The sequence below is a fragment of the Octopus sinensis genome, linkage group LG8 (genome assembly GCF_006345805.1).
Source record: "Octopus sinensis linkage group LG8, ASM634580v1, whole genome shotgun sequence".
Taxonomy (NCBI): domain Eukaryota; kingdom Metazoa; phylum Mollusca; class Cephalopoda; order Octopoda; family Octopodidae; genus Octopus; species Octopus sinensis.
In genome coordinates, this window is record NC_043004.1 from 106,096,769 (window position 1) to 106,120,388 (window position 23,620).

Here is a 23,620-nt window from a genome sequence, read left to right on the forward strand (position 1 = left end):
CCACTTCGCTACACACTATTCCATACACACTTCGACGACAATACTAAAACATTTCCCCGTGGAAATGGTCCAAATAACAACTCCTATCATCAGTTATTCAATCACCTTGACCAGTGTTTCCCAAGAATAAAGTGCAAGTAACGAATGAATAAAACTTGCAATAAAGTTTTTAAACACAGGCGCGCACGTATTTTGTCCATTCATGGTAGGGACACAGGTATTTTTTAAAATCGATATGGGGTGTAAGACAAGAAAGGTTGAGAAATACTGGCCTAGACACATCCGTAATACCTCAAAATACTACTACATTAGTATCCTATGCACGTTAACCTTTCTACTAACAATTTTTCTTCTTTTCCATCACTCCAAAATATCAATAACCTCATTAACCCTGAATACAAGTCTAACAGAAGATGTAGGTCACATTAGAATCGTTGGCCCATGTCAACCATCCCATCTCACCTGGATGTACCGTATATTCTGATCTTGTACTTACAAGTCAACAACGAAAGACAACAATTATGTTGTCTCTAAATTCTCAATAATTAGCAGATAAAATCATACCATATAATATTTACAATAGAAAGGATACCTTGGATAATATAGTCCAAGGCTTGACAAGGAAAAAAAAAAAGGTAGGATGGTCACTGCTGGAATGCCTTTGGTGTATCAGAAGAGCAGTTTAGTACAAGCTTATTGTACTGTTGTGACTGAAGTGTGAAGAATGATATTTTCAGCCAGAAGTGTCATATTATTTTCATGTTGACTGGATTAAATAAGCTGAATTGATTCTGTTGTATCCTTAAGCTGATTTGTCTATTGTAATGATATTGTTGTTGTTCTCTAATAGTTGAGAAAGTATTTTGATAGATTTATTTAGATTAACAAGTTGACTTCAATACATTATCAGATATATATCGCTGGACTCTCAAACTGTAGCTGACTGTTTTATTTGATTATTAAACACAGAGTGAGAGGAGAGAGATCAGCGCAAGATGTTTTGACGGTAATATTTATTGTTGTTGGCCTTTGGCTGATATTTAATTGTGCTGCACACACACATACAGGCCTGAGTTAGCCATTAAACCAGGAATATTTTTTTTAACCCCTGGCCTATCTTTATAAAGATAAGATACCAATCCCCATTGTTTCGGTGATCCAATTGTTCGATCAACCCCATTCATTAAATTAACGTGCAAGCAGTTGAGTATTTCACTGAATCAATAACACATTATTGACTTTTAAACTACAGTTTACAATTATCCGATAGGCGTCCACATAATTTCCGTCTACAAATTCCAGTCATAAAGCTATGGTTGGACCCGGAACCGCATGATTTTCGAAGCGGACTTAAGCACTCAGCAATGCCTGAGGTATACGCAGTGATAGGTAAACTCTTGCTAAGATAGCAGAACAACTTCTAAATCGAACCATTTTTTTTGACAGTGTAACACTGGCCATTTATTATTATGGGTGCTCCTTTTGTAGGGTCCTGGTTCAAGCTACACCATAGTAAATTCGACGCTGGAAAATCAACTGCGGTACTCCTTACCTTGGCACTCTAAGCACTATTTTATCTATACAGCTATTCCTTGGCATCTTTGCGAAAACAAATTTCCCCTCACTTCCCTTCTCCTCCATAAACTGAGTTAACACTTCTGCCATAATGAAACTCGCAACAAATAGCAATGGTGAATTTAAAATAGTAATAAACAGTATCTTTTATTATTAAATAATTAAAAAATAAAACATTTCTTATTTATGAACTGTTGAACGGACACCAAAACCAAACAGTCTTTTTGAATTAGACTATCCCATTGGCAACTCTAATTTAGGATATACACGGTTGGAAGAAAAATAATATTTTTTCACTGAATTAGGCCTACTTCAAATTTTCTTCTCAACTTCAAATTTGCTAAGATTATAGAAAAAAATTTAAAAAACGAATCCAGAATCAGCATATATACTCCTTCGGTAGACGAAATTTTACTCTCAGTGAGTTAGTTACCTCTGTTCGGGACCTCCTGGTTTTATGATCAATTCAAACCCCATTTGTTTTGTGAGTGCGTGCAATTTGGTAAAGCACAGGTGGAGAAAGTGATTGTAGAGTTCATTTCTCATCTGACCCAGTGGCATATTAATAAGTGAAACCATAAGGACTTCCGCTATGTATATCTGTCTGAATGTATGTAGGATACTTAAATAGATACACACACACGTATCTCGTTATATTTATAGATACAAAAGTAAAAGTGGTGGGAGATAGCTTGCTATCTACTCTTCCTGCCTGTCTGCTAGAGAAAATCAGGTATTCATTCTTCCCTCTCGTGCTCTAACGGAATGTTGAGGTTGCATTCATTTATCTAGCTATCTCTCTTATCTATTTTATAGCCTCACATCTCTACTCACGTCGAACATCTTACAGTTTCTTGCTTCTCCACCTCCTTCGCTGTGCGGCTGACTGTTTGTTTGTTAGTAATAAATAATACGGTAGCTGCTTTTTGTAATATGTAAGTGGCACAAACGACCTCTAACCACATCATCGAGTCAACAAAAAAGCCGCTGCTCTCTACCTGCTAGAAATAATAACAAAGCATCTCTCCAATCACATTCTTGAAGAAGGAGGATTACCCAACTCCATCGTGATCACGGCTTGGATGTCTTGAATCACAGACATTGCTTGATCAGATGTAAACCGAACCTTAATATTTTAGTTGGTGTTTCAGTCGTGATGCCCAAGCAACAGTCTCGGTTTTTTTTTCAAGCCAAACTACATTAAATATGACCTGTTTTTATTTTTATACATTTATTTAACATTCGATTGTATTCGTTATTAGAAAATTAATTATAACTAGGGCAACAGGGTCTTTTCTATTTGGCTGCACCTGTAGAAATTTTAAAGTTTAGTGAAAATTTAAAAATTTGGTATATTGATGTAATTTTCCATGCTGAATCTCAGATAATTCACTTCTTCCAGAAAATAAATAAAACAAATTACAGAGGTTTAAGGTTTGATCATTTTTACGCAGTCAGAAAGCAGGATTTGGAAGTTGTCGTTTTGTGCCTGACAACACTTGTTAACTGTAAACAAATGAAATGTTGGCAGAATTCTGCTTTACCCTCATAACTTTTTTTTATTTTGGGGAATTTTCTAAAATTTTTGTGAATTAGTATTCTACTCGTGGTAATTCTTATGATTATGCAAAAAAAAAACAAAAAAATTCACCAATACGCCAACTGTAAAATCAGTTGTAACAAAAATTGAAGAAATTGAAAAGTGGCAGCCAAACAGAAAAAATCCGGGCAACAGGAATAAATGCAAATTTTCAACATTTATTTTTTTAAAATACTTAACCATGGTAAATCCAACACTGAAAAAACTATTCCAGCCTTTGGTATCCTGAGCACTTGTTTGTCGTGTTTAATGATTGTTCTGGGTCTGGATGCAGAGTGCTCCGACCTATTCACCAATGTAGTTCTAGATATTTTCTAAATAGACCTGATGGTTTTGGCTGAAATGCATTTGACCGTCGGTTTACTCAAAGAAAAAGATAACTCAGCTCAGACTAAACAACAACAGTTAACTAGAACCTTTTTTTTTTTTTGGTAGCTAATTCTTTATCAAATCACATTCTAGTGCTATCATGGATGGGCAACCCAAGGAAAAAAAATCACTTGAAGTCTTTTTAGTAGTGCCGCCCGCTGATGATGAGCCATATATCATGCGGCCCACTTCTCAAGAAAGTTTGCCCATGTCTGCACTACTGTCTCAAAAGGGAAGAGACATTAAATGATGTACTCCTACACATCCTTAAAAGATGAGATGAGACTATAGTGCTTTGCCCATGGGCCACTTATGCTGTTAAGACAGCCTTTTTCTGGCGAAGAGACGGTATATCTGAAGCATAAAGCGGTGAGCTGGCAGAAACGTTAGCACGCCGGGCGAAATGCTTAGCGGTATTTCGTCTGCGTTACGTTGTGAGTTCGAATTCCGCCGAGGTCGACTTTGCCTTTCATCCTTTCGGGGTCGATAAATCAAGTACCAGTTACGCACTGGGGTCGATGTAATCGACTTAATACCTATGTCTGTCCTTGTTTGTCTCCTCTGTGTTTAGCCCCTTGTGGGTAATAAAGAAATAGGTATATCTGAAGCATTGACTTGTTCCTGATTATTCCGGTAACATGAGGTCAGGCTCAACAGGATTTTCATATCAGACTGAAACAAGAAAACCCTCGCCAAGAAAGGCGTATTTACGAGATCGGTCGACCTATTAGAAATAGCAGTTAAATATCCATTAAAAATATACATTGGACAATGTTTCTGATAGATAAAACGGTATGATGCTCAAAGGGTGGAATGCTTTTATCATAGATCTGCTCAGTCCGAGCTAATTATAGAGCTAAGCAAACCAGCAAACACTGTCGTCCTCGACTCAATGAAAGGTGGCATATTTATACATTCGAATGGTAGATATAACGACCGAAATTACGGGAGCCTCAACATGGTCGCTCCATCTGCTAGAAATAACAGCTAAATCACCCTCAAATCCCACCCTGCTGTCTTAAGTAAAAAAAAAAAAAAAAGGAGGTTTAATGACACCTTGAGTCGAAAACAAAGGCGAGATGGTCTCAGCTAGAATACTTCTATCTATAGATCTGCTCAGTTAGTGATCTCGAAGCCGAACAACAGCTTCAAGAAAAGTTTGCTGCCCGACAATGATGTGATTAGAATGCCAATCATACTACGAAGTTCGATCAAAATCGACGTAATGCTTAGTCTCAGGTCTTCTCTAAGTGAGTACACCTGGGTGATCAAAAACGTTCAATCCATGGCAATCCCGTACTTTCATTAAAACGGTAGGGTATATTTGAAGGAATGTGGGTACTGCTTCTAAAATCTTGCTCGTCTAATTGTCCAAGGTGTTGGACTTGTGAGTTGTCATCGAGAGCTACTGTTACACGCGGCAGGGTGACTGCCGCCTTTTTACACACCTATTTGTCCGTCTGCAGAAGGTTCACACCGAACTTGAAATCAACGCCGCCGCAACCATCGCCCAACCCATTCTACCCACTCCTGCTCTTTCATTTCGTCTTTACCTCATCTTCTCTCCTTTGATTTACGTTACGTTCACTGATTTCTTTCTTTCTCTCTCTCCATCGCCTCTGCCTTTATTCCTCCCTCCCTCTCGTCATGGTTTCTCTGTCTCCTCTACCTATCCCTTCTCATTCCATCACTTATATCCTCCACCACTTCGTCCGCTGGTTATATATCCCTCCTCCCATCTCTACACAGTCTCCTCTGCCCCTTCCCTTTTCCTCAACCGTACCCATTCATTTGTTTTTGCTTTCTTATTTTCTCCTCCCCCCCTTCGCCTACATTTTATTTCTTCTCTTTCGCTTCACGCTATCTTTCCCATCGTGTCTCACCCTCTTTCTCCATTCACTTCCTCTGCATCTTTCTCTCTCTGCCGTCGGCGTCATTTCTGCTACTGTTAAGTGTCTGACCCTTCTACTCTGTCTGGGAGAAAACAGCCAGAAAGAGAAAAAGAAGAGGGAAAAGGTGGGGGAAACAGTGCTTTTTAGTAAGTTAGTCACCTCCATCACCAGAGTCGGGCGGGTAGCCATACTTTAACTGATATACCAAACCAGTTGTAGATTACAGAGAGTAAAAATAACGAGAGAACATAATAGATATACGTGTGCTGGCTTGGTCTCCACTTTACACTACTTTTGGAGCGAAAGAATTAGGTAAGCTCCCAATATTTATTTCATTTGATTTGAACCGCTAATCCACCCCTCGTCACCCGTTTTCACACCATTCATTACTGTCGTCACCTTTTTCAGTCACCCGTCCCTTTTATCTTTCTGTTTCTCCTACCTTTCTCGTGTGGTGTGTATGAAGGAGAAAGCATGAAGCGTAAGATGTACCCAACTTTCTCTACTTCTCACTGCTCCTTCCCAGCCACGACTTCCACCACGTTGTTTCTGTTAGCAGAAAGGTAACAACACTTCTCTGTAACTTTCATATTCTTTAGAAAGAGAGATATTGCTGTTGATATACTTAGACACTTTGGTTTTGTATAGACACGCCATGTGTGTGTGTGTGTGTGTGTGTACCCCTTATTTTTGTTAGCGACACCCGAATATGTAGTAAGACCCCCCCCCAAAAAAAGCACTACTAACCTTATCTTAACTCTAAATTTGGGTTAGTTTCTTTTGGGTCTTGCTTCTTTTCTCCCTCCCTCGCTCGTATCTACACATTAATAATATTTGTGTACAAATACATTTTTATGAATGCACTTACACATGTATGTTGTTGTTGTGTGTGTGCATACACACACACACACACACACACATATATATATATATATATATATATATATAATATATATATATATATATATATATAATGTTGTGAGGGCACAAACAATCCTATACTGGCCGAAACCTATCAAAGTTATGTGTGTGTGTGTGTGTGTATGTATGATGATGATGTTTACTCCTAATTGATCAGATCAATGAGTAGAAACTTTCCAGTCTCGATAATCTTGTTTATAATCTATGATATTGTGCCTATTGTGCCTTCTCTTATTACGACGACAGCGTGTGATTTGAGCGATATTTGGCTGCTCTTCCTAGTAGGACGAGCGACCGTGTAATGGCTTTTTCGTGCTTCTCTGTCGAATAAGAAAAAGCCTGAGTATGGAAGAACAAAAATGCTTGATCTTAATACAGAATCAGATCTTTCATCGCTGTAACTTTTAACCCCACGTATCTTCACAACTTGTTGTGGATTAACTGGAAAAGCCTTTCCTTTTGGTAGTTAATATTTATTTGATGTGTGATGCTGTCTGTGAATTCTCTCATCTTTTGGCCTTCACTGCACACAAGGCCACACGGATTTATCGGAAAAGGGATGAGAGGTTGTGACGTTCATGCTTTCGTGAAATGTCTGGAAATAGAAACTTAAATCTGGCTTTCTTAGTTTAGTGATTGATGTCTTACATCCAAATTAAGGCATAGAAATACCATTTGGGCTTTTCGATATCATTTTTAGATTGTTATTATCTTACAACATCATTTTTTGGATCAATCATTAATAAATATTTAGAAAATCATTCTTTCACCTTTAAAGAAATATCTTTATTACATTGTTATTATGTGTTTATCATTCATAACATGTCTATCGTTTGCATCAGATCTGTGTGTAAAATTTGTGTTTGGCAAAGTTTTATTACAGTTACAGACGTACGTGTGTGTGTGTGTGTGTAATTGACTTTTCCTACCCACAGGGTTTTTAATTTCATATTTACACTCTTCATCTACTTCAAGTTTCACCTTTCCCCCCACAGATTATATATATACATATATATATATATATATATATATATATATATATATATATATATATATATATATATATATATATATATATTAATATTAATGTTTGATTTTATGTTCAGTTATAAAAAAATCAATTTTACATTAATATCATGGGTTATTCTATACTTTTGTAGAATACGTATAAATCTATTTTTATTCAAGAATATTGACAGTAACTTCGAAATTTCGGCCCGCTAAGACATAAATAATAATGCTTTGGTGTGTGAGTGTGTTAACTAATTACATTTTGGCTACAGTAGAAGTTCTGTAGAACGAAGTTTGGCAACAATCTGGTTTGCTTCTCACTTTTGGGTCGCTAATATCCTTGGGAAAGGTTTGGACGCCACTTAACCTCGTGTCTGCATTTGCACATTGCTGCACTTTCTCAAAACTCAGGCTGCTTCTACACTACACGCCACTATCCAGTCTCAGATATTACACCAGTTTCAGGTTAAGGGCTCAACTTTTGCTCCTGATAAAGCAACATGAAAAAAAAAACAACAAAAACAAACCCAGCTAATTTTAATCACAAATTGATGTTATTTTAAGGCCCAATAGTTACTGAGTTTGGGTCTGTAAACAGTACACACACACATGAAGCAGTAAATGTAGACACAACTATACATAGACACAATATACACTGGCCTACATATGCTGCATCGCGGTGCGTGGTTTTACAGGCAAGTCAGTAAAACGAAACTAAACATTTTTCCTGATAAATGATACCAGACTTTTTGTTGTTGTATTAAATCATTTGAAATTTCAGTGTTTATGCGCTTATATGTATAAACACTATTATGACTTATACACATGTGTATGTGTGTATATGTATCTGTATGGGGGATCTCCGTCGTTCGACAACAAGGATTCTGATGGTCAATCAATAAATTACTCCTGAATTGACGTGTAAAGTAGTTGAGCATTATACACACTCACTGTACCTTGTGAATTACAAGTACAATCCATTCGACAGACTTCTATACAGTTTTTGTCCATCCAATTTCACTTACAAGGTCACAAAGTATAGGTCGATCCGAGACCATAAAAAATTACTTGATATTACGTAGTGATATCGAACCCTGGACCTCGTTGTTGCGAAGCGAAATTCTTAACTATTCGGCCATGCGCGCGCGCGTTCACATATGTTGCATTGAGTACAAAACATTGAGTAAAATATGTTGGGCGACGGATGGCCAATGGCTTTGTAACTTACTGTATTAAGTTTTGATTCTTTATTCAACTGCCAGACCAGCTGGTATTTACTTTGGTTAATTATTGCCGTACAAAGTCAATACCGTCCGGTTTGAAACTCAGAACTCTTGTGTTAGTAAAATTAGTATTTGGTCCTAATATTGACTCAGATGCCTAGTATTAATATTGATTCAATCGGCTCCTTGCATTTACTAATTTGAGGCCTTGAAATCAATGCAGAAAAATCAATGTTAAGCATTATCCAAATTTTGAATGTGTGTGCGTGTGTGTGTGTATCTGTGTCTCCCTCTCCCCCCTCTCTCATATTGCACTCACCACACATACACTCACAACTTTACAAATAGTATGTTTTGCAGTTAACTGTCTCAAGTGCTACTAAGTTAAGTGGGTTTTTCTGTGTCACTTGGGAGAAGTTATATACTCTAGCCATCTTCCTGTTCTTTTGCCAATTTAAAGAAAATTGCTAACTTGGTTTATGACTTAACTAACCTCCTTATATAAGCCTATGAACTAGCACCTACAATTCTGCCAATAACTGTGTATATTATTACAATTGCTGTGTGTAGTTCCCTACTGTTTTTTTACAACTGGTATTTCCTACAAGTTAGTCAAAAAGTTTCCCCATCACTACAATGGTGTCTGCATGGTTGTTAGGACCGGCTAAAAATAGAAACTAAATTTCTTTCAAATCACACTGCTGTCTTAGAAAAAAAGGAACCATTAAAAAAATTGACCCTTGATGCACTGTAGCTGGGAATAAGTTGGAATGGTCACAGTTCGAATGTCTTTGAATTTAAGTATACTCAAACACAACTAGTTTGTGGTTAAACATGGTCAAATTGAATAAAACTGACGGTCACTAGCATTTCATTTTACTGTCCTGCCAGCAATGCTACCTTTTGGGAATCCTTGCCAAATAGGGAAAGATTTTAGAGAAACTAGACTCTGTAAAACTTTCATTAACTTAGATTATTTATGAACTTAGTAGAAAAGAAAACTCTAGTCCAGTTTAAAATCTGAAACAAGATAGATTTGCTCTAATGAAACCACTTCATTTAAATATAGACTATGTCAAGATCTGGACTTCAATGCCAAATGATGAAAGTAGCAGCCATGTTTGTGTCTTAGACCTTATTTCTTTATTGCCCACAAAGGGCTAAACGTAGAGGGGACAAACAAAGGGACTAAGTCGATTAAATCGACCCCAGTGTATAAGTGGTACTTAATTTATTGACCCTGTGGAATTTGAACTCAGAACATAACGGCAGACAAAATACTGCTAAGCATTTCGCCCGGTGTGCTAACGTTTCTGCCAGCTCACCACCTTTCTCTCTTTATTTCTTCCTTGTCGGATTGTGTCGTTCGCAAGAAGAGACTCAGTAGATCGCAGTGTGGTAGTGTCTTAGACCTTCTTAGCAATGTGTGTTCTATTCAGTTAGTGATCAGTATGTGTGTGTGTCTGTATATATCATTTCTCTTTTCATAAAAAAAATGTTTCTTCTAGCGTTCACCTCTCATTCTGGTCTAACGACCCTCCATGTTTGTTTCCGTTAGGTTTCCTTGTATGTCTCTGCTGTCATTTTTTTATTCTCAGGTTTTGACCCTCCATAAATCCTAAATTTTATTTTAGAATTTATGGGAGCAACTATCTTTGAAGACTCATATTGTCGTTGAATGCTTGAAATAAGGAGTAGATATACAGCTGACAACTGATGAAGGATCCTCTCTCTGTGTTAACTTGTCCTGTTTTCCATTTTTTTCACATTGTTTGTATATTTCATTAATTTTCCCTTGTTTGTTTGCGTATTTCATGTTATTTGCACCATTGGTGATGTCCTGTACCCATATATGCATGTTTATATATATATATATAGTGCCGCCTTGACTGGCTTCCATGCCAGTGGCATTTAAAAAGCACCAACCGATCGTGGCCAATCCCAGTATCCCCTGGTACCTGTGCTGGTGGCATGTAAAAAGCACCCACTACACTCACGGAGTGGTTGGCGTTAGGAAGGGCATCCAGCTGTAGAAACACTGTCAGATCAGACTGGGCCTGGTGCAGCCTTCTGGCTTCCCAGACCCTGGTCGAACCGTCCAACCCATGCTAGCATGGAAAGCGGACGTTAAATGATGATGATATAAATGGGAATGGGACCTCTACCCTGCATCTTGTAAACTTTTGAATTATAGTCACGCCGGTATCTATATGTATGAAATGAGAACATTTTCTAGACTTTCATTCATACACTATATATATTATAGTTTACAAAATGTATGCAATTCTGTCAGTTCTAAACTCACTTAAAGATTACTCAACCTGCTAGAAATAGGAGCCAAATTTTTCTCAAACTACACCTTAAATAAAAGAAAATATTGAATAATGTAGTCACTGATATTTAAAAACAAACAAAAAAAAAGATGGGATGGTTATAGCTGGAATGTTTTTGATCATGTTAGATTAGGGCTGACCTGGGCTAGACATCAACAACAAGAATAGTGTTTCAATTGTACTTTAAATAAGATCTATAGTACAAAACAGAACACCTTGTCTGTATTCTTATTTCCTACCTCATATATATATATATATATATATATATATATATATATATAATTACCTGCACGCGTGCGCGCACACACAACACATTCCTGTGTACTTGAAGTATAGTCAATCATCATTATGTGGTGTACTATTTCCCAGAGTTAGTAAACACCATACTCTCCCAGTCTAGCCTGTGTACATACCCAGGCGTCACTGTCTCATGTACCCAGGGTCAGTTAATAGTATCCTGTTGTATTGTCCACAAACTGATTACAGTCTTTCCCCTGATAAATGTGTTGATCTGCTCTTTTCACCTTTATTTCCTGTTTCATTCTCACCTGCATACACATGTGAATGAAACAGTGCAACCCCTCCCCCCTTAACATCTGTCTATATGATTATGATTGTATATGTGTGTGTGTGTGTTTGGGTAAATGTGTACCTATGAACACTTATATGTGTATGAATGTATTTACCCTCAGACATAGTAATATAAACATACACAATGTGTTTCTGTGCAAAACAACACTTGATGTGTGCAATCTCTTTCAGTTGATATAAGATTCTGACTAGCCATGATGGAATACCCCTAAATATATCATCATTTTAAGGTCTCCTTTTCAATGTGGTAACTTAAGTCGGACAGAATTTGTTGAAGATTTTCTACAGCCTGATGCCCTTCTTGTCACCAACCCTTACCATGGCAAGGGGACAATAACACACATGCACATACATATATATAAAATGGGCTTCTTTCAGTTTCTGTCTACCTTATCCACTCACAAGGCTTTGATTGAACTGTGTCTATAGTGGAAGACACTTGTCCAAATTTCCAAGCAGTGACTCTGAACTTGGAAACTTCTTACCTAACAGTCTTCCAGACACACAGGCACACTGTGTTTTACAGTCTGGTTTCTCAAAAACTCGTGTGTGTTTGTGACAAAACAGATTATGTTGGGTTTAATATGAGCCAAGAGAAGTTAATGAATAAAGATTTTAGATTCAATAACATTTCACATAATATAAGTGAAATGAAAAACTTGAGTCAACCAAAAGTTATTTAAGCAATTAGCAGATGAAAACTCCTTTTTGGGAGGGGGTTTCGTATCTAAAAATCAACCAGCAAGGGAAATACTCTAATAAATCAGTAGATGGAAAATTTTGGTCAGTATAAGGAATGCCAAGTGAAGTGGTGACAGCAACAAACATGTTTTCACCTTATTAGACCTCCTTAGTGAAAATATTCTACTCAGTTGATAAGACTGTGATACATAAGCATTGCAAGGTTCACAGACAACAGGTGGACCTTTGCAGTTGCCTAGTGGTATCCAAGAGATTAGAAAAGGCTTCCACGATGGTGGGGAGATAATTTAGTCAAGCATTTTGTGTCAAAATGGGAAAGAGTGGTACAATCAAGACAGAATTGGAAATGCATCGTGACCATTGGTGTATAACAACATCTGATGGAGTGGCCAATACTGTGATATATACGTGCATATATACATATGTGTTTGTATGTATATTTCTTTAGACATCTCATGATGCATTATAGAATCTAGGTCAACACAGTACATCAGATTACTTCACTGACCACAGAAAGATAAAAGGCGCAGCAGGAGCTTCACACTCAGTGCATAAAACACACTAACTAAATACTGCAAGTCATTTTGTCTGACAACTCTGTCTCTCTCTATCAATAGGTGTCACAACCATTGTGTGGAAAATATGTACTGTTTGTGTCTGAGTGCATGTGTATTAGGGTATTTAAGTGCATAATATGTTTCCTCTGTTGCCCAGTCTATATATTTTCCCATTTTCTACATTGTCTGATTTCTGACAATTACTTCTCTAAAATTTGCTTCATCTCATTTCTGAAACTTCTGTTATATCTGCTTTTCTTATGACACTGAAATTACCTTCTCTTTTATTGACCAGTTCCCAATTCTCATTAACTTTACTCTCATTCATTCTCTCCAGATTTTCCATCAATCATTCTTGCTGTTTGTTTAAACTGTAGATATTTTACAGAAGCTTCAAAGGGGTTGATCAGCCTGCTCAAAATAGCAACCAAATCTTCCGCATATTACTCATAGATGTGGCTGGTTTGAACGTACACTAGGTAGAATAGTTGGATTTGTTATGGCTAGTTTCTAGCAGTGAGAGCAACCACATAAAAACTCTTTAATTGGCTCTTGGTAGCTAATTTACTTTGCAATGACTCCCTTTCTAATCATTTTGGTGGATATATAAGTTACCATGTTTAAGAATCAGCTTAGTCTTATTGATTTGTGAAAAGTTATCTAGCTGCATTGCCTCTAAAATAGCTTTAGAATTAAAATGTTTTTTCTCTTTGCTTAGTGAAAGTGTTCTTTCAAACTGCTGAGGCCAAAACAGTTTATGCTATATTCAACTTGTGTTTCTGTAGATTGATATCTAACAAAGAAAATGTGGGCTGGAAGGAGTTGTTAGAAGGCTGAAGCTACAGGGAAATATGATTGGGCAAAGATTTTGGTACAGGATTCAGAGAACAAGGCAGTTTGGTCTGGTAAAAGGAAAGATAGGCTTGGGTGTGAGAGTGCTGCATAGCATACCAGTTCTTGAGAAGCAGGATCTGTTTGTTACAATGGTGTTAGAAGAGTTAGGGTGGATATAATACATTGATGGGTTAGTGGTTGTAGGGGTTATCGAATGAATGTTTGCAATAAGACACTGCTTTTTATTTTTTATTTTTTATTTTTTTTGGTTGTGTGGTAAGGAATTTGCTTTGTAAATATATAGTTTCAAGTTCAGTCCTATTGCATGGTGCTTTGGGTGTCTTTTACTAAAGCTTCAAGTTGACCAAAGTCTTGTGAGTAGATTTGGGAGATGGAAACTGAAAAAAAACTTGTATATATAACTGTGCATGTGTGTGTTTGTGTCTGTCCCCATCCGCTACCATTTGGCAACTGGAGTTAATTTGCTTTCATCCCTGAAATCTAGCAGTTCAGCAAAAGAGACTGATAAAATAATTACTAGATTTTTTTTTACAAAAAGGAAGTAAGAAATCCTGGGATCAGTTTCTTTGACTAAAACCCTTCAAGATGGTACCCCATCATGGCCATATTCCAAGTACTGAATCAAGTAAAAGATACATTAAATGTTGTAGTCCCTCTGTTGTGAGAAAGTGTTCTGTATTCTAGAATAGTTTTGTTATTGCAAAGAGATCTTTTTTATAAATTTGTTTCAAAGTTTTAACCTTTTTGTACTTGTCTGCAGTTTTCCCAACTGACTTCCTTTTTTCAGTTCTATCTGACATGGGGATTTGACAGCTTGTGACCCAAAATGCTGACCCTTCTTTGCATTCAAAATGTATCTGTCACAGTAAAATGCTTCCCTCCTACCCAAAGGTACAATATCAGAGGATATGTATAAGGTTTTATGTTTCAATAAGTAAGTAAAAAAAAAAATTAAAATATTCTTTGAGAACGACCCCCCCCTCCACTATTCGCTTGTAAAATCTTTGAGGAAGTGGTGAGCTTTGTGTGTGTGTGTATATATGTGTAGCAGGCATATATTCATTATATGTCCAAAGTATCTGCTATATCAGAGAAATATGATTATTACATCTATCTCTTGAAAACAAAATAGCAGTTACCACGTAGTGGAGTCTGTTGATAAACGTCTCATCACCAACTAATCAGTTTACAAACAATTTTTCAAATATAAAAAGTGATTTTGATGATGAACAGTGTCTCAAGTAGTGAACATGTAAACTGGTAACAACAGATGGCGACAAACTAGGAATATCAGCTGGAGAGCCTCAGTCAATATCTTACTTTTGCTCAGTGCACATTCTGCTCAAATGCTTCCTCTTGAATTTCCTATGGGGAAAAATAGTTTCAGTTTCAGGAAAAAATTAAATTTGTAAACTGAGATTCCAACTAACAAAGAAAACATTTTTTCTGTTACCCCCACAATCTTTCTGCCCACCTGTTTTTTTTTTTTGTGTGTGTGTGTGACTTGGCTCAGGTATTTTCTGCTTTGATCAGGTGTTGAATTAAGCTGTCCCAAGTCACAGACAGGTTTTCACACAGTGAAACTATTTTAGATTGATCACTACAAACTGGGTTACTTACTGCAAGTTGTTATTTTTGTTTTTTCTGCCTATCAAAGTCTATTACAAGTTCTGAGTGGTTTCTGACTGATGTCTTATGTCTTGTAATTGGCTGTGTATTACAGATATCTCTTCAGTATCACTTTTACTCCTTAGTCAAATCAAGACAATTGGTGTAGATTAATTGTTGTTGTTTAGCCCCAGGTTAACCTTGACTGACTTATGATCAAAGTTCCAACTTTTACCTATGTGCAGAGGACCCAGATTCAAGTCCTTTTTTAAGGCATTAGGGTTTGATCTGAAGATTTGGCTGCTATTTCTAACAGGTCAAATGACCATGTAGAGGCTCCTTTAATAAGTATGTGTTATTGTTGCCATCACTTGTATTATGTTCATTTCCATTGCTGATTTGCGTTGGATGGTTTACAATACCTCAATCTTATCACTGGTTGGGATTGTTTTCTTACCTATGAGGTCCAATGCTTTCAGCTCTGTCTTACCTACTTCTTACCTAAGTTTTCCTTGGTTTCCATATCTATAATTCTCCACCATCTGATCTTTCTACCCATTCTCTTACACTATATTCATTTACACTTCATGTCTAAACAAGTATGTCTATCTCTCCTTCGAAAGTCAGCAATACGTTTGCTTTCCAGTTAGCTTACCTTTTCTAAAGGAAGAACAAATCTGAGTTGTCAATATACTGAGAAATATTGTTTGAATTTTAAGTAAGAAATGTTTCACTTTGTGTGAAACCAGTTTTCCAAGGTGAGCAACTGTTTGAATTGATTTTTCTATGCTTCGAACTGGTGCTGGTGCCATGTAAAAAACATCCAATACATTCTATAAAGGAAGGGCATCCAGCTTTAGAAACCATACCAAAAATGACTACGGAACCTGGTATGGCTCCTGGTTTTGCCATCTCTTGTCAAACTGTCCAACCCATGCCAGCATGGGAAACAAGTATTAAATGAAGATGTTGATATTACAAGTGGAAAAGATGAAGTTGACATTTATGACAATTTGAAAGAATAAGACTAGTTTTTCAGAGTATTAACTTTGTAATGGATAAGAACAATTTTATCCTTTAATATTTAATTCCAAAAAAGGTTCCAAATTTGAATCAGGTCTAGGGTCATATGAACATATAGGAATAAAACATCTGAACACAATCAATGCAAATTCGTTTTTACATCATCAGGTTGCAAATGACCTCAGGTGGCTTCCTTAGCAAGCTCTGCGTGCTTGTTATGGCATTTTCATGGAAGAGTACTAAAGTGGTTTTCTCCATTGGCATACTTTGGGTACTTAAAAAAAATTTTTTTTTAATAAGTTTGCCATACTTGCCTAGGCACTCAGAATGGAAAGAGTTCAGAATAATTACTGCAAAGCATTTTGTGTGGCACTCTAACAATTCAAGAAAATAGAGTACCAGTCCATTGCCCTCACTGATACTTTATTTTATCAACCCTAGAATGAAAGGTAATGTTGGCCTCTGTGGGATTTAGACAAAACAATAGATAACAGTTATTCAAGCTTGAATTTACTGTTTCTTGTTAGATAAAGTAATTTACCATTAATTGTTTTCTTGTTGCAAGCCATTCTTTTTTAAGATGGAAGTGTTATCTGTTTTTCCTGACTCAGTAGGATAAAACAAATATAATAATGCTCTTTGCTCTGAGACACAAATAGAAAAAATACTTTGGCCACAGCAAAGTTTGAAATCACGACAACATATTAACCTCACTGCCACCTTGATTCAGTGAAATATGATTATGTAAATAAAACCTCAAATGACAAATGTTTGTAGAAGAGAAAAATAACCAACTTCATTATTTGATGTTACTTGTGCTAAGAAGGAGTGACTCGGGAAGTTTTTTCTTCCCTCTTTTTTTTTAGCCTTTATTATTAATAGTTTTATTGTTTTTTTTGTTTCTCAAGTGGGAATAACATTCGTATTTTTTGCATATTATGTCATCAATGGAATTATTTTTAATATTATCATCATCAGTGTCACTAGATATCATTTCTTTATTAAACAATCTTTCCTTTCCCTTATATGATTAAAGTATTTAAAGTATTCAAGTAATTAACAATTTTATTTGCTCTAGCTCAGTGCCTCTCAACCTTTTGTAGCTCAGTGACCCCTTTCATTGAATGGTTTTAAAAATGCCCCCTTTCTATAGTTTATCCCACCACCACCACTACCAGCACCAACAAACAAAGCAAAAAACCAGTCTTAATTAAAAAAAGGGGCTTATTAGTCTATTATCCATATTTTCTTCTCCTACCCTTCTCACTCATGTGCCTTTTATTTTTATAGATATTTGTGTGAACTAGTGTCCCCTTTGTTAAATTATTTAGGAAAATACTAAAGAAGATAAGGAATCATTCAGTGAAATTATATTGGACCTTGCTGCATCATCAGTTGTATTCCTGCTTGTTTCAAAGATGAGACAATGTTTGTCTCATTCTATTCTTGACAGCAATTTTTTAAAAACATGTTTAAAATGTTTTGTACTGGTTTAAATATGGCTAAGGAAAATCATGACCCTTCTAAATGCATAGCACCTCTTTGACCTTGTAATGCATTCCCATATTTTCATCTGCACACAAATATGCATTCATACAGATGCATACTCATGCTCAAGCATACAGTTATACCTGCTCATATTTGTGTATATATGCTTTTGCATATGCAGGTACTCCCTCTTCTGTTTGTCCTTCTATCTGTCTCTCAATTCACCGAAATACACTTTCTCATCCCCTCCTACCTCTCCACATTCTCTCTTCCTCTCCATCCTCTTCTCTCATATTCAACTTGGATGTTTTTTTTTTCTGCTCAACACATTACCCCTAAACCTATGACATGCTGTGTAACCAACCAACAGCCAGTTTATCTGAACCTGCAGCCAGTTTATCTGTATCTTACTCTTGCTCCTCCACTCTCTCTCTAACTTCTATTCTCTTTCTCTCCTCTTCAGGACTAAAATATCGATAAATCTTCCCATGAATCACAGCATCAAAATACATTGTCATTCAAATGCAACAACTATTGTTACATTTATTTGTGTTTGTTTTCCCTTCTATTGCAGCATTACTTGAAGAGTTCTGCAATTGTGCATATGACTATTGCTACAGGTAGATTCACTGCTGATTAACTTACTTTTCCATTCCCATCTTCCCCCCCCCCTCCTCAACCATTAAACATATCACTGGTTGCATTAATTGACATGTTTAACCAAGGCAAACAGAACAGTATGAATGGTCACTTCTATTACTACTATGGTTTTCTAATTTACCAAACCAACCCAGTTGTATTATTAAACATTTTATTATTTTAATGGCTTTGTCAGAAGCAGAAGGGCAGCCTCTATGACCTTTGCAGAGGCCTTTGAAACTGGTGGGAGGAAAAGGTAACAAAGACCATGACTCATATGTTACTGCGTATGTGAGATCTGGTTTTTAACTCAGAGCAGAAGCTCAGTCTGAGTCCTGGTAAGCATCAAGTTGTGGCAATAAACCAAGCAACAGATTCTGTCAACCCCCAACAATAAAATCTATCCAGTAAAAATAATTCCATTCATATATCTTGGGTCACTCTTATATATATATAAGAATTTTATTCTTAACCCTTCAAGGATTTAGTTGAATAAAATCTACCCAATGCACACAGTTTATTCATATATCTTGGGTCGTCTCCAAATCTGTGGTAAAAAAAATACCCAATATGCAATGCAATGGGATTGAACCAAGAACATGATGATTGTGAAGCAAACTTCTTAACCACACAGCCAGGAACACTCCCTTTGCTTTAATCTGCTCACTCTTATTTTCATAACTTGTTTTGCATTACTTATGTTTGGGTCCTTTACCAAAACATCCTTGTGTGTTCCCTTTTTTGACCTTCTGAGTCCTGATTTTAGTACCTTAGCTGTTCCTTCAGCACTGTCTGTGATGACAGGATAGGATATATTTATAGTTTTTTCAGAATTCTGTGTTGTTCAGTAGCAGGTCAGTCCTGGGATCAAGCAGATAATTTTCTCACCAAATATTTTCTTTAGCTCCAACTTCTATTTCAGTGCTTCAGTTATGGATGGAATATCTTAGAAAGTAAACCAATCCTTTAAAGTGCACTTGGCATTATTAAATTTGGTTGAAGATGGTTAATAGAATCAGTTGTACCACATAAAAAATACCCTGCACTTAGGTTGCCTTATTTTTGAGTTCAAATTCTACCAGAATTGTATTTTTCTTTCATTCTTCTAATGATGATAACATAAGTAAACAGTTAAAACAGTTATATACTGGTGTTGCTCAAATCAACTACATTTATCATTCATCATCATTGTTTTGATGTCCACTTTTTGATGCTTGAATGGGTCATACAGAATTTGAGGCAGACTTACCATAGCTGGATGCCCTTTCTGTTGCCAACCCTAACCTGTTTCCAAGTAAGGTAATATTTCCCCATGACCAGACATGTTGAAGAATATTGGAAATGAGTGATAGACATTTACAACTATCTTGCAATGTCAAGACAAGGAAGCACAAACATATATAAATCAAAATAGATGAACATTAATGGAATTGTATCTTGTGGTACCAGTGCCGGTGGCACACAAGAAAACCATCCGAACGTGGCCGTAGCCAGTACCGCACCGACTGGCCTCCGTGCTGTGGGCACGTAACAAACACCATCCGATCGTGGCCGTTCGCCAGCCTCATCTGGCACCTGTGTCGGTGGCACATAAAAACACCATCCGAGCGTGGCCGTCTGCCAGCCTCGTCTGGCACCTGTGTCGGTGGCACATAAAATCACCCACTACACTCTCGGAGTGGTTGGCGTTAGAAGGGCATCCAGCTGTAGAAACACTGCCAGATCTGACTGGACTGGTGCAGCTTTCGGGCTCCCCAGACCCCAGTTGAACCGTCCAACCCATGCTAGCATGGAAAGCGGACGTTAAATGATGATGATGATGATGATGATGATATATATATATATATATATATATATATATATATATACTCACACGTACACATACATACAATAAATCGTTTTTGAACTATGAAACTTGAAGTAGATAGAACTATAAATAATAGCTTGTAAATATTAGGTTGAAAAACAACCCTTGGATGGAAAAAACAACACACACACATTTACATATACATATGTACATGACAGACTCCTTTCAATTTCTCTCTGTCATATCCTCTCTCAAGGCTTTGGTTCACCCTCCTCCTTCTTTCAAAATTCACGACACTCTCCTAGTGTTATAATTCCTCGTTAGATCTGGTTGTTAATTATAAATCAAACTCCTAAGTTTGTTACTGTTTTAATCACCATATTTATTTAATGTCTACTTCAAAATAGATTATTTTCAGCAGCTGGCAATGTATGTGTATTTTTGTTTTGTTTTACTTTTTCATTCTTATATAATTAATTACTTTTGAAAATTCAATAATTTGTGAATATATAATTTGTATAATTAGTGTTACAGCTGAATGCTTTTCCAATGGTTAACTACTCAGCTGTGAAGTAGGCATGGAAATTGTCTGTCATCCATATAATCAAAGGCAAATAGAGTTGTTGTTGCAGTAGCTGTGGCGCCTTTAATGAGTAGAACTATGGTCAAAGTTATTCCAGCCATGACCATCTTGTCTTACATATTCAGTATTTTCAGAAATGTTTCTGGGACTCCTATAGAGTTGATAAAAATTAGGTAAGCTTGACCGTGTGGTTAAAAAGCTTGCTTTGCAACCACATGGGTTTGAGTTCAGTCTCACTGCATGACACCTTGGGCAAGTCCCTTCTATCATAGCCTCAAGCCGACCAGTGTCTTGTGAGTGGATTTGGTTGATGAGAACTGTGTGGAAACACATCATGTGTGTGTCTCTGCTTATCTCCTCCTCCTCTTCGCTTGACAAATGGTGTTGGTTTATGTCATCGTAACAGTGGTTTGGCAAAAAATGACCAGTAGAGTAAGTACCAGACTTAGAAATAACTACGTTCTGGTGTCAGTTCATTCAGCTAAACCCTTCAAGAATTTAGTCCCCAGTATAATCACTCCCCAATAACTGAAACAAGTCAAAAAATGAAACACTAATACATTGTGAGGAATTGGATCAGTAGGAGTGGCTGTGTGGTAAGTAGCTTGCTTACAAACCAGATGATCCCAGGTTCAGACCCACTGCGTGGCACCTTGGGTGCGTGTCTCCTACTATAGCTTCAGGCCGACCAAAGCCTTGTGAGTGGATTTGGTAGATGGAAACTGAAAGAAGCCCGTCATATGTATGTATATATATATATCTATGTTTGTGTATCTGTGTTTGTCCCCCCAACATCACTTGACAACCGATGCTGGTGTGTTTACATCCTCATAACTTAGCAGTTCGGCAAAAGAGACTGATAGAATAAGTACTAGGCTTACAGAGAATAAGTCCTGGGATCGATTTGCTCGACTAAAGCCGGTACTCCATTATGGCCACAGTCACATGACTGAAACAAGTAAAAGAGTATACCAATGTCATGTCACTGTGGTATATGTTTTACTGATACGCATCTATATATTTCAGTATGCTAAAGTATGTATTGTCTGTATTGGTGGTTGATCAATTTTGGTCATGAATATAATTTCATCACTTACCACTATAAAATTTGCTCTTCCACCTGGCTCAGTTTTAAAGATATATTCTGTAACGGTGTTTATTTAAGCAAATTTACAATGAAGTGATATTCTGTATTTTTCCCGTTATGTAGAAAGAAAATTTCATTGTAAAGTGTGTGTTTCAATTGATGAACAATAGTGTCATTGTTAATAAGCCTCTAATGGGCTAGTCATTGGCTCCAGTTTTCAACAAGCCGACCACTGCCATCTCTCACGGCAAGAGTCACAAGCTGTATTACTGATATCAAAGCTGTTCCAGCTATGACCATCCACTAATTTTTTCTTTCCGAGAATTGTGCGTTCACATCACATGACCATACCAGTGCAGTCTTCTCTCTTGCGTACAACATCTGATACCTTTTGTGTGCAGTTTCTTTCCCTGCAAAACATTTGAACTTCCTTATTCATGCACAGCAAACAGATCATGCTTTAGCTTCATTTCTTTCTAGTCTTCACATGTCCTTTGCATTCATCTCCCACATTTCACTACCCTGCAGCATTGCTTTTTGTGCACAAGCATCAAACAGTCTGCTTTTCCCTCTAAAAGACAGGCCTTTTGTTACCAATGGAAGTCATAAATCTTTGATCACACGTATGTCTGAATGGCTTCTACAAATATTCTGTGCATTTTCACATTTCACTAACCTGGCTTTGGTGAACCCAAGGCTGTGGTAGCCTCAAATGTCTTGCAGTGGGCTCAAAACCAGAACCAGATTGATTGCTAAGTGGAATTCTTAACCAAACAACCATTCCTGCTCTCGTTTATTTGTTAGAAGAATTAAACAGGTATTAATAGACGAAATTAGAATGAAGAGGGAATTTGCATAAACAGAAAATTAACTTTTTTAAAGTATTGTTCTTTGAATTTCTGATTTTCATAATTTGCTGCTGTTGTTATTTATATTCCTTTCTGTGCTTGAGAGAACGAGAGAGGGATTGAGATGTGATGCACTTGGGATGCTGTATTATTGAGGTGACAACCTAAGTTAGAGCATCAAATAGAAAGCCTTGTAGTATTTGTTTCCGCTCTCAATGTTCTGAATTCAATTTTACCTTTACCTTCTCGGTAGACTACAGACAATGTCCACCCGATTTAGACTGTGAATTACATAAAGTCACCAGCCTAGTCCTACACGAAAGTAGAAATATTTTCAGAGCTGCTACTGTGATCGTCAAAATACTTTTAAAATAAATTTTATTGCAGCAATATTTTACTTTTGAAATACTTTGGCTAGTTTTCAGTTATAAAATAATTACTTAATGACTTTATTCACTTCTCATTAAAGATAATTAAACAAAAGTTTTGTAATAATAAAGCGGAACATCTTCCTCTCACTGGTTAATAAAACAAAAAATGCCAATCCAACCTCAGTGGTTTGACATAGATACTGAGTATTTATAATTTATCGATTGAATTATTCTAAAGTGGGCTGTATTGATCATGTTATTAACCTTATTATAATTCTCATTTAAAATACTGCCTTTGTTTCAGTTAATTTTAAAAATAATGAACAATTTTTTAGGATAACTTTGTCGTGATTAAGCTGGTGTTTGAAAAAGTAAATTAATATGAAATTTTGATGGAAGATTTTAATTTAGATCATTTTAAAACCGGAAGCTTATAACATGAAAACCAAGAGCTATGTCAAGCACTTTGGTATCAAAATGGTTAATCTCTCTCTCTCTCATTTGGTAATTTGTTGGCAAATTGTTTCAAGTGCCATG

At 36.6% G+C, this 23,620-nt stretch overlaps 1 protein-coding gene across 17 annotated transcripts in view; it reads left to right on the plus strand.

The window, feature by feature from the left end:
• The window catches only part of LOC115214900 (tensin-3), a 930,040-nt gene that overhangs the window by 668,063 nt on the left and 238,357 nt on the right, over positions 1-23,620 (plus strand). Inside the window, exon 1 of one of the 17 annotated variants that reach the window (XM_036505658.1) lies at positions 5,502-5,748. The exons of the other annotated variants lie outside the window; for them this stretch is intronic. The gene's annotated coding sequence lies outside the window, so the exon portion shown is untranslated. Of the gene's footprint in view, positions 1-5,501; positions 5,749-23,620 lie in introns of those variants that run through there. 17 annotated transcript variants of the gene reach the window in all.